General features: G+C 45.4%; 1 protein-coding gene across 2 annotated transcripts in view; it reads left to right on the top strand.

The window, feature by feature from the left end:
- The first annotated feature begins 254 nt into the window (after positions 1-254).
- LOC129831697 (F-box/LRR-repeat protein 16-like) overlaps positions 255-13,043 on the top strand; it is an 81,259-nt gene continuing 68,470 nt past the window's right edge. Inside the window, exon 1 of one of the 2 annotated variants that reach the window (XM_055895075.1) lies at positions 255-706. The gene's annotated coding sequence lies outside the window, so the exon portion shown is untranslated. The remainder of the gene's footprint in view (positions 707-13,043) is intronic. The other variant, XM_055895100.1, reaches the window with a different exon arrangement.

Here is a 13,043-nt window from a genome sequence, read left to right as displayed (position 1 = left end):
TAATATAACTATGCCCCCAATGCAATCCTAAAGTCTATACATCCACAATGCGATTTCAACACATGTTTTTGTTCTTGTCAAATTGACTAATTATTGTATTTATTTGTATTTATATAACAAAACTCCAACCTTGTTTTGCGTGCTCTCGAGCAATTGTGGCAGGATTCCAATATTTTCACCCGTTTGCGTAGGTTTCAATACTATCTTTTATTTTGAAGGCGAATCGCCGATTCCACAAATTGTTGCTCAGGCTAATGTTGTTCACGACGTACACGTGAGAGGACGGCCAATAGGAGAGAGGAGGAGAGAGGAGGAGAGAGCGAGCAATCGAGAGAGAGCGAGAGAGGAAAATCACGCTTTTGTGTGACAGTGGACGCATATTGAATGAAGAGGTATCGGATGCCCCTTATTTGAGCGTTAACGGAGAGAGTAAAACATCTATTTTGCATAACAGACGCGTTTTTTTTGTATCCGCCTCCGGATTTAAGGATCGGATTGAGGCATCGATGGCATCAGTACCGGAGGGTGTCCCTCTTGCCTCCACCAGGCACAACCGGTAACGGGAAGGACTGCTGCTACTGCCGTTTTGGGGGTTATATATTTATTTATTCTCGTGCGAGCTGCAACGTTGAGGGAAACGTGACCAGAGTAAACCGGGACATTTCGCCGATCATGGAGTAATGCCCGAGTGAGCAGCGTATGAGAGGTAAGGGATGCACAGAGCATTCGGCGGTTTGATTCCTCTTATTCTCACCGAAGGACTGATGCTGATGAGCTAAACGGATACGTTGTGATCAGCCCTCTCAACCTGATAGCACATAGGCTACATTATCGATCATGTACCCATCCTGTCGTCAGTGAGATCATTCAGCGCCAGAGGAGTTTGGTCTAGCCTGCGGTCGGCTGGATGGATAACCGTTCATTTCTCAACAGCACAGAGATAGCCTAGGCTATTTATCTATTATGATTGGTAACGGGATTAGCAGATATAACATCGATAGAAGTGATTATGAAAACACAGAAAGTATCATTGTATTCCTGTTATCGCTGTATGTGTAGATGATGTCGCGAGTCTTTGTCCTGCCTCGGTACGCAGCACAGCGCGAGCCGCAGCAGCGGGCTGGGTAAATAGGACCAGCAACCGCAAACATATGACGCCAACCTTTCCCACGTCATTGACGTAAACGCGCTAATAGGCCTATTCTGTAAATTGTGCAGCCTTGTCTATTCTATACAGTATAATTGTATAACGGCGATTAGTCAGGCTTTTCTGACTATCTCCATGTGTTGGGCTACCAGTCCGAGGCCACACCAGTCCCCTCCCCTGTAACATAGGCATATAACAGTAGGCTATGTAACCGTGTTACAACATAGTTTATTAGGCTATTATCAGTGCAGCGTAGCAAAGCATAGGCCTAAATCAGTTCAGCCTAATGGTATTATAACATAGCTACAGTGCAGGGGAACTATATCTGCTATAGGATAAACGTCTGATTCTACATGAGGAACTGTTTCTGCTATAGGGTAAACGTCTGATTCTACATGAGGAACTGTATCTGCTATAGGATAAACGTCTGATTCTATATGAGGAACTGTATCTGCTATAGGATAAACGTCTGATTCTACATGAGGAACTGTTTCTGCTATAGGATAAACGTCTGATTCTACATGAGGAACTGTATCTGCTATAGGATAAACGTCTGATTCTACATGAGGAACTGTATCTGCTATAGGATAAACGTCTGATTCTACATGAGGAACTGTATCTGCTATAGGATAGACGTCTGATTCTACATGAGGAACTGGACATAGAATATAATAAAAATAGAATAGAATAGAGTTGATTGTCCTCACAGGAGGAAATTCTTTCCCACAGGTGTGTACATTCCACACCAACAAACCAACACCATCACCCAGACATTTACAAGTACACCCCCAGTTCCCAATAGTCCAACACCATCACCCAGACATTTACAAGTACACCCCCAGTTCCCAATAGCCCAACACCATCACCCAGACATTTACAGGTACACCCCAGTTCCCAATAGCCCAACACCATCACCCAGACATTTACAGGTACACCTCCAGTTCCCAATAGCCCAACACCATCACCCAGACATATACAAGTACACCTCCAGTTCCCAATAGCCCAACACCATCACCCAGACATTTACAGGTACACCCCAGTTCCCAATAGCCCAACACCATCACCCAGACATTTACAGGTACACCTCCAGTTCCCAATAGCCCAACACCATCACCCAGACATATACAAGTACACCTCCAGTTCCCAATAGCCCAACACCATCACCCAGACATTTACAGGTACACCCCAGTTCCCAATAGCCCAACACCATCACCCAGACATTTACAAGTACATCACCAGTTCCCAATAGCCCAACACCATCACCCAGACATTTACAAGTACACCCCCAGTTCCCAATAGCCCAATACCCAACACATACTGTATATTATAAATAATTGTAAAGTGCATATCATTCCAGAAGACAGGAGTCTACCCTTATGAATGCTGTATTCTCTGTAGAGTACAGTGCAGAAGAACTCCATCGACCAAGATGCAATAGGGCTATATACAGTACTTCCTGCTTGATCCCTAGAGAAATGGACAGCTGGAGGACACACCCTCCCTCTCCTCTCTAACTGCTTTCCCCTCCTTCCCTCTCCTCTCCCTTCCTCTCCTCCCTCCTCCTCCCTTCCTCTCCCCTTCTCTCCCCTCCTCTCCCCTACCCTCCTCTGTATCCCTCTCTAACCCTGGTGTGTTTAGCAGCCTAAACACAGGAAAATACCTTCTTAGTCCAGAGAAGCTTTCAGGAGACTGAAAGAGCTGATTAGCATTCTCTAAACAACTAAGCTAATGAAAGAGATGGAGAGGGAGAGAGAGGGGGGGTTGTTTATTTTTGACACCCCTATTGTTTTTTTCTCTCACTTTTGTTTATTATCTATTTCACTTGCTTTGACAGTGTTAACATATGTTTCCCATGACAATAAAGCTCCTTGAATTGAAATTGAATTGAATTGAGAGAGATTGAGAGAGCGGGAGGAAAGGGGGACAGAGAGCGGGGCTGTTGGGGAGAGAGGGGCTGGTGGGGAGAGAAAGAGAGAGATAGGGGGAGCGAAGAGGGACAGAGAGCGGGGCTGTTGGGGAGAGAGGGGCTGGTGGGGAGAGAAAGAGAGAGATAGAGAGAGGGGGAGGAAAGGGGGACAGAGAGAGGGGCTGTTGGGGAGAGAGGGGCTGGTGGGGAGAGAGGGGCTGGTGGGGAGAGAAAGAGAGAGATAGAGAGAGGGGGAGGAAAGGGGAGCAGAGAGAGGGGCTGTTGGGGAGAGAGAGATAGAGGGAGGGGGAGGGAAGAGGGACAGAGAGCGGGGCTGTTGGGGAGAGAGGGGCTGTTGGGGAGAGAGGGGCTGGTGGGGAGAGGAAGAGAGAGATAGAGAGAGGGGGAGGGAAGGGGGACAGAGAGAGGGGCTGTTGGGGAGAGAGGGGCTGGTGGGGAGAGAAAGAGAGAGATAGAGAGAGACAGAGAGAGAGAGAGAGACAGTGAGAGTAAGACAGAGAGACAGAGAGAGGGGGGACTTGTGGTGGGAGAGAGAGAGAGAGAGAGAGAGAAAACTACAGGCAGTGCATGCAGGGCAGAACTGGGACAATATCCACTAATAATACAACTAAAAAATTAGCAATTCAGTTTTGGAAACATTTAAAATACAATGACCTCCTTTCATGTCATTACCAAGCCCTGTAATGTCAAGAGCTGAGCAAAGAAAAGAGTCCCCTCTTCCAGCTGGTCCTGGGGCTGAGTTCACAAACCTGTTCTACTAACACAGATTATTTTGTGCCCAACAGAGATAAAAGTGACTCCAAAATGACACAGTACATTATGCATCCAACAAGTTTGTAGAGTCACAAGCTGGTTTCTGTAGTAATGAAACCAGCAGGTCATAAAGTATATGCAGTGGTATAAATACTTGGTAGAGCTGTAGTACTGAAACCAGCTGTTCATAAAGTCTGTCAGTGGTATAAATACTTGGTAGAGCTGTAGTACTGAAACCAGCTGTTCATAAAGTCTGTCAGTGGTATAAATACTTGGTAGAGCTGTAGTACTGAAACCAGATAAAGTCTGTCAGTGGTATAAATACTAGTTAGAGCTGTAGTACTGAAACCAGCAGCTCATGAAGTCTGTCAGTGGTATAAATACTTGGTAGAGCTGTAGTACTGAAACCAGATAAAGTCTGTCAGTGGTATAAATACTAGTTAGAGCTGTAGTACTGAAACAAGCAGCTCATGAAGTCTGTCAGTGATATAAGTACTTGGTAGAACAGCTGCCCTCTGAATGTACACATAGTGCTCTATTGGTGTGTAATCTTGGAAAAAATCATACTCTACTGAAAATAGTATATTAAAAATACCATAATTCCTATAACATCCTCCAATATTCTTAATGTGCAACTTGTTAAGGTGTTTTGGGTGCTTTAACATTGGTTTAAAGGATTTTGGTATTTTAAACCATGCTGCCAAAGCCTCTACCACTCCCAACAGTGATGCTAGTGCACCAGTCCCTCCTACAGCAAAGCACCCCCAAAACATGATGCTGCCACCCCCGTGCTTCACGGTTGGGATGGTGTCTTCTAAATAAAGAAAACTAAGCCTTATTTTTGGTCGCTGTCTCTCAGGATCACTTTTTGATGTGAATTGAATGCATTTTTTATCAATACAATTAAGTATAATTCAAATGTTGGTGTACTGCCACTTTAAATGGCAGTCGTTTTTACAACATAAATGACTAAATTAATATTTTCAGAATTTTGACATTTTGAAAAACTAAATGATACTATACTATATCACCCCCGCCCTTCGCTTCGAGTCCTTAGGAAACTGTGCACTATTTGTTTTTTTAATGTATTATTTCTTACATTGTTACCCCAGGAAATGTTAAGTCTTACTACATACAGCCGGGAAGAACTATTGGATATAAGAGCGAAGTCAACTTACTAACATTACGACCAGAAATACAACTTTCCCGAAGCGGCTCCTCTGTTTGGACCACCACCCAGGACAATCGACCTAGAATTCCTTACAATCCAATGCCGGCCATATTACCTCCCAAGAGAATTATCGGCATTTATCATCACAGCTGTGTACATTCACCCTCAAACAGACACCAAGACGGCCCTCATGGAACTTCACTGGACCCCATTGTAAACTGGAAACCATAAATCCTGAGGCTGCATTTATTGTAGCTGAGGACTTTAACAAAGCAAATTTGAGAACAAGGCTACCTAAATTCTTCCAGCATATTGATTGTACTACGCGCAGGGGTAATACACTCAATCACTGCAACTCTTAACTTCCGCGATTCATACAAAGCGCTGCCCTGCCCATCCCTTCGGCATAGCCGACCACGACGCCATCTTTCTCCTACCGTCTTATAGGCAGAAACTCAAACAGGATTTACAAGTGACTAGAACCATTCAACGCTGGTCTGACCAATCGGAATCCACGCTTCAAGATTGTTTTGATCACGCTGACTGGGATGTGTTCCGGTCAGCCTCAGATAACAACATCGATCTATACGCTGACTCGGTGAGTGAGTTTATAAAGAAGTGCATTGGAGATGTTGTACCCACTGTGACTATGAAAACCTACCCTAACCAGAAACCATGGATGGATGACATCATTCGCGCAAAACTGAATGCGCGAACCACCGCATTTAACCAGGGAAAGAGGTCTGGGAATATGGCTGAATATAAACAGTGTAGTTATTCCCTCCGCAAGGCAATCAAACAAGTGAAATGCCGGTTCAGGGACAAAGTGGAGTCGCAATTCAATGGCTAAGATACGAGACGTACAGTTGAAGTCGGAAGTTTACATACACCTTAGCCAAATACATTTAAACTCAGTTTTTCACAATTCCTGACATTTAATCCGAGTAAAAATTCCACTTCATTTTAAGAATGTGAAATGTCAGAATAATAGTACAGAGAATGATTTATTTAAGCTTTTATTTCTTTCATCACATTCCCAGTGGGTCAGAAGTTTACATACACTCAATTAGTATTTGGTAGCATTGCCTTTAAATTGTTTAACTTGGGTCAAACGTTTCGGGTAGCCTTCAACAAGCTTCCCACAATAAGTTGGCCCATTCCTCCTGACAGAGCTGGTGTAACTGAGTCAGGTTTGTTGGCCCCATGGCTTGCACACGCTTTTTCAGTTCTGCCCACACGTTTTCTACAGGATTGAGGTCACGGCTTTGTGATGGCCACTCCAATATCTTGACTTTGTTGTCCTTAAGCCATTTTGCCACAACTTTGGAAGCATGCTTGGGGTCATTGTCCATTTGGAAGACCCATTTGCAACCAAGCTTTAACTTCCTGACTGATGTCTTGAGATGTTGCTTCAATATATCCACATAATTTTCCGACCTCATGATGCCATCTATTTTGTGAAGTGCACCAGTCCCTCCTGCAGCAAAGCACCCACACAACATGATGCTGCCACCCCCGTGCTTCACGGTTGGGATGGTGTTCTTCGGCTTGCAAGCCTACCCCATTTTCCTCCAAACATAACGATGGCCAAACAGTTCTATTTTTGTTTCATCAGACCAGAGGAAATTTCTACAAAAAGTACGATCTTTGTCCCCATGTGCAGTTGCAAACCGTAGTTTGGCATTTTTTATTTTGAGTAGTGGCTTCTTCCTTGCTGAGCGGTCTTTCAGGTCATGTCGATATAGGACTCGTTTTATTGTGGATATAGATACTTTTGTACCTGTTTCCTCCAGCATCTTCATAAGATCCTTTGCTGTTGTTTTGGGATTGATTTGCACTTTTCGCACCAAAGTACGTTCATCTCTAGGAGACAGAACGCGTCACCTTCCTTAGCGGTATGACGGCTGCGTGGTCCCATGGTGTTTATACGTGCGTACTATTGTTTGTACAGATGAACGTGGTACCTTCAGGCGTTTGGAAATTGCTCCCAAGGATGAACCAGTCTTGTGGAGGTCTACAATGTTTTTCCTGAGGTCTTGGCTGATTTCTTTTGATTTTCCCATGATGTCAAGTAAAGAGGCACTGAGTTTGAAGGTAGGCCTTGAAATACATCCACAGGTACACCTCTAATTGACTCAAATTATGTCAATTAGCCTTTCAGAAGCTTCTAAAGCCATGACATCATTTTCTGGAATTTTCCAAGCTGTTTAAAAGGCACAGTCAACTTAGTGTATGTAAACTTCTGACCCACTGGAATTGTGATACAGTGAATTATAAGTGAAATAATATGTCTGTAAACAATTGTTGGAAAAATTACTTGTGTCATGCACACAGTAGATGTCCTAACCGACTTGCCAAAACTATAGTTTGTTAACAAGAAATTTGTGGAGTGGTTTTGAGTTTTAATGACTCCAACCTAAGTGTATGTAAACTTCCGACTTCAACTGTATGTGGCAGGGTCTACAGGAAATCACGGACTACAAAAACAAAACCAGCCACGTCACGGTTACCAACATCACGCTTCCAGACAATCTAAACACCTTCTTTGCCCGCTTTGAGAATAATACAGTGACACCGTCGCGGCCCGCTAACAAGGACTGCGCCCCCCCCCCTATCTCCTTCTCCGTTGCCGATGTGAGTAAAACATTTAAACGTGTTAACCCTCGCAAGACTGCTGGCCCAGACGGCATCCCTCGCCGCGTTCTCAGAGCATGCTCAGACCAGCTGGCTGGTGTGTTTACGGATATATTCAATCTTTCCCTATCCCAGTCTGCTGTCCCCACATGCTTCAAGATGGCCACCATTGTTCCTGTACCAAAGAGGGCAAAGATAACTGAACTAAATGACTATCGCCCCATAGCACTCACATCTGTCATCATGAAGTGCTTTGAGAGACTAGTCAAGGATTATATCACCTCCACCTTGCCTGACATCCTAGATCCACTCCCCAACAGGTCCACAGACGATGCAATCGCCATCACACTGCACACTGCCCTAACCCATCTGGACAAGAGGAATACCTATGTAAGAATGCTGTTCATTGACTACAGCTCAGCATTCAACACCATAGTATCCTCCAAGCTCATCATCAAGCTGGAGGCCCTGGGTCTCAACCCCGCCCTGTGCAATTGGGTTCTGGACTTTCAACAGGCTGCCCCCAGGTGGTGAAGGTAGGAAACAACAACTCCAATTTGCTGACCCTCAACACTGGGGCCCTACAAGGGTGTGTGCTCAGCCGCCTCCTGTACTCCCTGTTCACCAACGACTGCGTGGCCATGCGTGCCTCAAACTCAATCAATGCAGACGACACAACAGTAGTGGGCTTGATTACCAACAACGACGATGTTACGGCTGTCTAATTCCTCCTCCTCGGACGAGGAGAGGCGAGAAGGATCGGACCAATACGCGGAGTGGTTAGTGTCCATAATTTATTAGCATTGAACTGAACACTATATGAAGCAAGATAACAAAATGAAAATCAAAACCGATAAACAGTCCCGTGTGGCACAACGACTACACGGAAGACAAACACCCACAAAACACACGTGAAACCCAGGCTGCCTAAGTATGATTCTCAATCAGGGACAACGATTGACAGCTGTCTCTGATTGAGAATCATACCCGGCCGAACACAAACATCCCAACATAGAAAATCAAACATAGACAAACCCACCCCAACTCACGCCCTGACCAACTAAATAAATACAAGAAAAAGGAAAAACAGGTCAGGAACGTGACAGACGAGACAGGGAAGACTACAGGGAAGAGGGGAGGGAGAGTGTGGTGTCAGGAAAACAACCTCTCACTCAATGTCAACAAAACAAAGAAGATGATCGTGGACTTCAGGAAACAGAGGAAGGAGAACCCCTCCTATCATGCCACATCGACGGGACAGCAGTGGAGAAGGTGAAACATTTTAAGTTCCTCGGCGTACACATCACAGACAAACTGAAATGGTCCAACCACACAGATAGTGTGGTGAAGAAGACGCAACAGCGCATCTTCAACCTCAGGAGGCTGAAAGAATTTGGCTTGTCAGGTGTCACCCAAAACCCTGACAAACTTTTACAGATTCACAATCAAGAGCATCCTGTCACAGCCTGGTACGGCAACTGCACCGCCCTCAACTGCAAGGCTCTCCAGAGGGTGGTGCGGTCTGCACAACGCATCATCGTTGGCAAACCACCTGCCCTCAATGACACCTATAGTCGTGGCCAAAAGTTTTGAGAATGATCAAATATTAATTTCCACAAAGTTTGTTTATTCAGTGTCTTTAGATATATTTATCAGATGTTACTATGGAATACTGAAGTATAATTACAAGCATTTCATAAGTGTCAAAGGCTTTTATTGACAATGACATGAAGTTGATGCAAAGAGTCAATATTTGCAGTGTTGACCCTTATTTTTCAAGACCTCTGCAATCCGCCCTGGCATGCTGTTAATCAACTTCTGGGCCACATCCTGACTGATGGCAACCCATTCTTGCATAATCAAAGCTTGGATTTTGTCAGAATTTGTGGGTTTTTGTTTGTCCACCCGCCTCTTGAGGATTGACCACAAGTTCTCAATGGGATTACGGTCTGGGGAGTTTCCTGGCCATGAACCCAAAATATCGATCTTTTGTTCCCCAAACCACTTAGTTATCACTTTTGCCTTATGGCAAGGTGCTCCATCATGCTGGAAAAGGCATTGTTCGTCACCAAACTGTTCCTGGATGGTTGGGAGAAGTTGCTCTCGGAGGATGTGTTGGTACCATTCTTTATTCATGGCTGTGTTCTTAGGCAAAATTGTGAGTGAGCCCACTCCCTTGGCTGAGAAGCAACCCCACACATGAATGGTCTCAGGATGCTTTACTGTCATCCTCCAAAAGTCTTTGCCTCACTATGCGTGCAAATGCACTCACACCTGCCTGCTGCCATTCCTGAGCAAGCTCTGTACTGGTGGTGCCCCAATCCCGCAGCTGAATCAACTTTAGGAGACGGTCCTGTCACTTGCTAGATTTTCTTGGGCGCCCTGAAGCCTTTTTCACACCAATTGAACCCTTCTCCTTGAAGTTCTTGATGATCCGATAAATGGTTGATTTAGGTGCAATCCTACTGGCAGCAATATCCTTGCCTGCGAAGCCCTTTTTGTGCAAAGCAATGATGACGGCACGTGTTTCCTTGCAGGTGACCATGGTTGACAGAGGAAGAACAATGATTCCAAGCACCACCCTTCTTTTGAAGCTTCCAGTCTGTTATTCGAACTCAATCAGCATGACAGAGTGATCTCCAGTCTTGTCCTCGTCAACACTCACACCTGTGTTAACAAAATAATCACTGACATGATGTCAGCTGGTCCTTTTGTGGCAGGGCTGAAATGCAGTGGAGATGTTTTTGGGGATTCAGTTCATTTGCATGGCAAAGAGGGACTTTGCAATTAATTGCAATTAATCTGATCACTCTTCATAACATTCTGGAGTATATGCAAATTGCCATCATACAAACTGAGGCAGCAGACTTTGTGAAAATGTATATTTGTGTCATTCTCAAAACTTTTGGCCACGACTGTACAGCACCTGATGTCACAGGAAGGCCAAAAAGATCATCAAGGACCACAACCACCCAAACCACTGCTTGTTCACACCGCTATCATCCAGAAGGCGAGGTCAGTACAGGTGCATCACAGCTGGGACCGAGCGACCGAAAAACAGTTTCTATCTCAAGGCCATCAGACTGTTAAACAGCAATCACTAACTCAGAGAGGCTGCTGCCCACATTGAGACCCAATCACTGGCCACTTTAATAAATGGATCACTAGTCACTTTAAACAATGCCACTTTAAATAATGCCACTTTAATAATGTCTACATATCTTACATTACTCATATCACATGTATATACTGTATTTTATACCATCTACTGCACCTTGCCTATAACGCTCGGCCATCGCTCATCCAAATACTTATATGTACATATTCTCATTCACCCCTTTAGATTTGTGTGTATTAGGTAGTTGTTGGGAATTGTTAGATTACTTGTTAGATATTACTGCATTGTTGGAACTAGAAGCACAAGCATGTCGCTACACTCGCATTAACATCTGTTAACCATGTGTATGTGACCATTAACATCTGCTAACCATGTGTATGTGACCATTAACATCTGCTAACCATGTGTATGTGACCATTAACATCTGCTAACCATGTGTATGTGACCATTAACATCTGCTAACCATGTGTATGTGACCATTAACATCTGCTAACCATGTGTATGTGACCAATAATATCTGCTAACCATGTGTATGTGACCAATAACATTTTATTTGATTTATAATCAAATGATTTTAGTACTGATGTGGAAAAAAGCGGCACATTCTATAAAGGACAATTTTATATTTTAGTTTTTCAGAATATGCAAATGAACTAATTTTGTTAAAATAACAGTCTGTTTTGGCCATTTTCTATTTCAGATAACATTAATTACTTGTGTAATGATGTTTTGATAAGAAAGAAATTTATATTTTTTCTGTGATTGTAGCTTTTTCTAAAATCGTTTCTTCTTGGGGTCAAAATTACACCAGTTGTAACGGCTTTCGTCCTCTTCGTCTGAGGAGGAGTAGGAAATATCGGAGCAGTTGGTCCAGTTGGTAATCGATGTCAAATATGTCAATAACTTGAGGGTTAATATTGTAAATGAATCACTTAATTTCCAGAGTACGCTTTGGTACATTGTTACATCATGCCAGTAAAGCAATTTGAATTGAATTTAATTGAGAGAGAGAAGGAGAGGGGGTGGAGAAAGAAGGAGAGGGGGTAGAGAGAGATGGAGAGGGGGTGGAGAGAGATGGATAGGGGGTGGAGAGAGATGGAGAGAGAAGGAGAGGGGGTGGAGAGAGATGGAGAGGGGTGGAGAGAGATGGAGAGAGATGGAGAGGGGGTGGAGAGAGATGGAGAGGGGGTGGAGAGAGATGGAGAGGGGGTGGAAAGAGATGGAGAGGGGGTGGAGAGAGATGGAGAGGGGGTGGAGAGAGATGGAGAGAGATGGAGAGGGGGTGGAGAGAGATGGAGAGGGGGTGGAAAGAGATGGAGAGGGGGTGGAGAGAGATGGAGAGGGGGTGGAGAGAGATGGAGAGGGGTGGAGAGAGATGGAGAGAGATGGAGAGGGGGTGGAGAGAGATGGAGAGGGGATGGAAAGAGATGGAGAGGGGGTGGAGAGAGATGGAGAGAGATGGAGAGGGGGTGGAAAGAGATGGAGAGGGGGTGGAAAGAGATGGAGAGGGGGTGGGGAGAGATGGAGAGAGGGTGGGGAGAGATGGAGAGGGGGTGGAGAGAGATGGAGAGGGGGTGGAGAGAGATGGAGAGGGGGTGGAGAGAGATGGAGAGAGATGGAGAGGGGGTGGAAAGAGATGGAGAGGGGGTGGAGAGAGATGGGGAGAGATGGAGAGGGGGTGGAGAGAGATGGAGAGGGGGTGGGGAGAGATGTAGAGGGTGTGGAGAGAGATGCAGAGGGGGTGGAGAGAGATGGAGAGAGATGGAGAGGGGGTGGAGAGAGATGGAGAGGGGGTGGAAAGAGATGGAGAGGGGGTGGGGAGAGATGGAGAGGGGGTGGAGAGAGATGAAGAGAGATGGAGAGGGGGTGGAGAGAGATGGAGAGGGGGTGGAAAGAGATGGAGAGGGGTGGAGAGAGATGGAGAGGGTGTGGAGAGAGATGGAGAGGGGGTGGAGAGAGATGGAGAGAGATGGAGAGGGGGTGGAGAGAGATGGAGAGGGGGTGGAAAGAGATGGAGAGGGGGTGGAGAGAGATGGAGAGGGGTTGGAGAGAGATGCAGAGGGGGTGGAGAGAGATGGAGAGAGATGGAGAGGGGGTGGAGAGAGATGGAGAGGGGGTGGAAAGAGATGGAGAGGGGGTGGAGAGAGATGGAGAGGGGGTGGAGAGAGATGGAGAGGGTGTGGAGAGAGATGAAGAGGGGTTGGAGAGAGATGGAGGGGGGGTGGAGAGAGATGGAGAGAGAAGGAGAGGGGGTGGAGAGAGATGGAGAGAGAAGGAGAGAGTGTGGAAGGGG

This window comes from Salvelinus fontinalis, chromosome 2 (assembly GCF_029448725.1).
Source record: "Salvelinus fontinalis isolate EN_2023a chromosome 2, ASM2944872v1, whole genome shotgun sequence".
Lineage (NCBI taxonomy): Eukaryota > Metazoa > Chordata > Actinopteri > Salmoniformes > Salmonidae > Salvelinus > Salvelinus fontinalis.
Note: the sequence above shows the minus strand (reverse complement) of the source record. Positions and strands in the feature narration are given on the sequence as shown.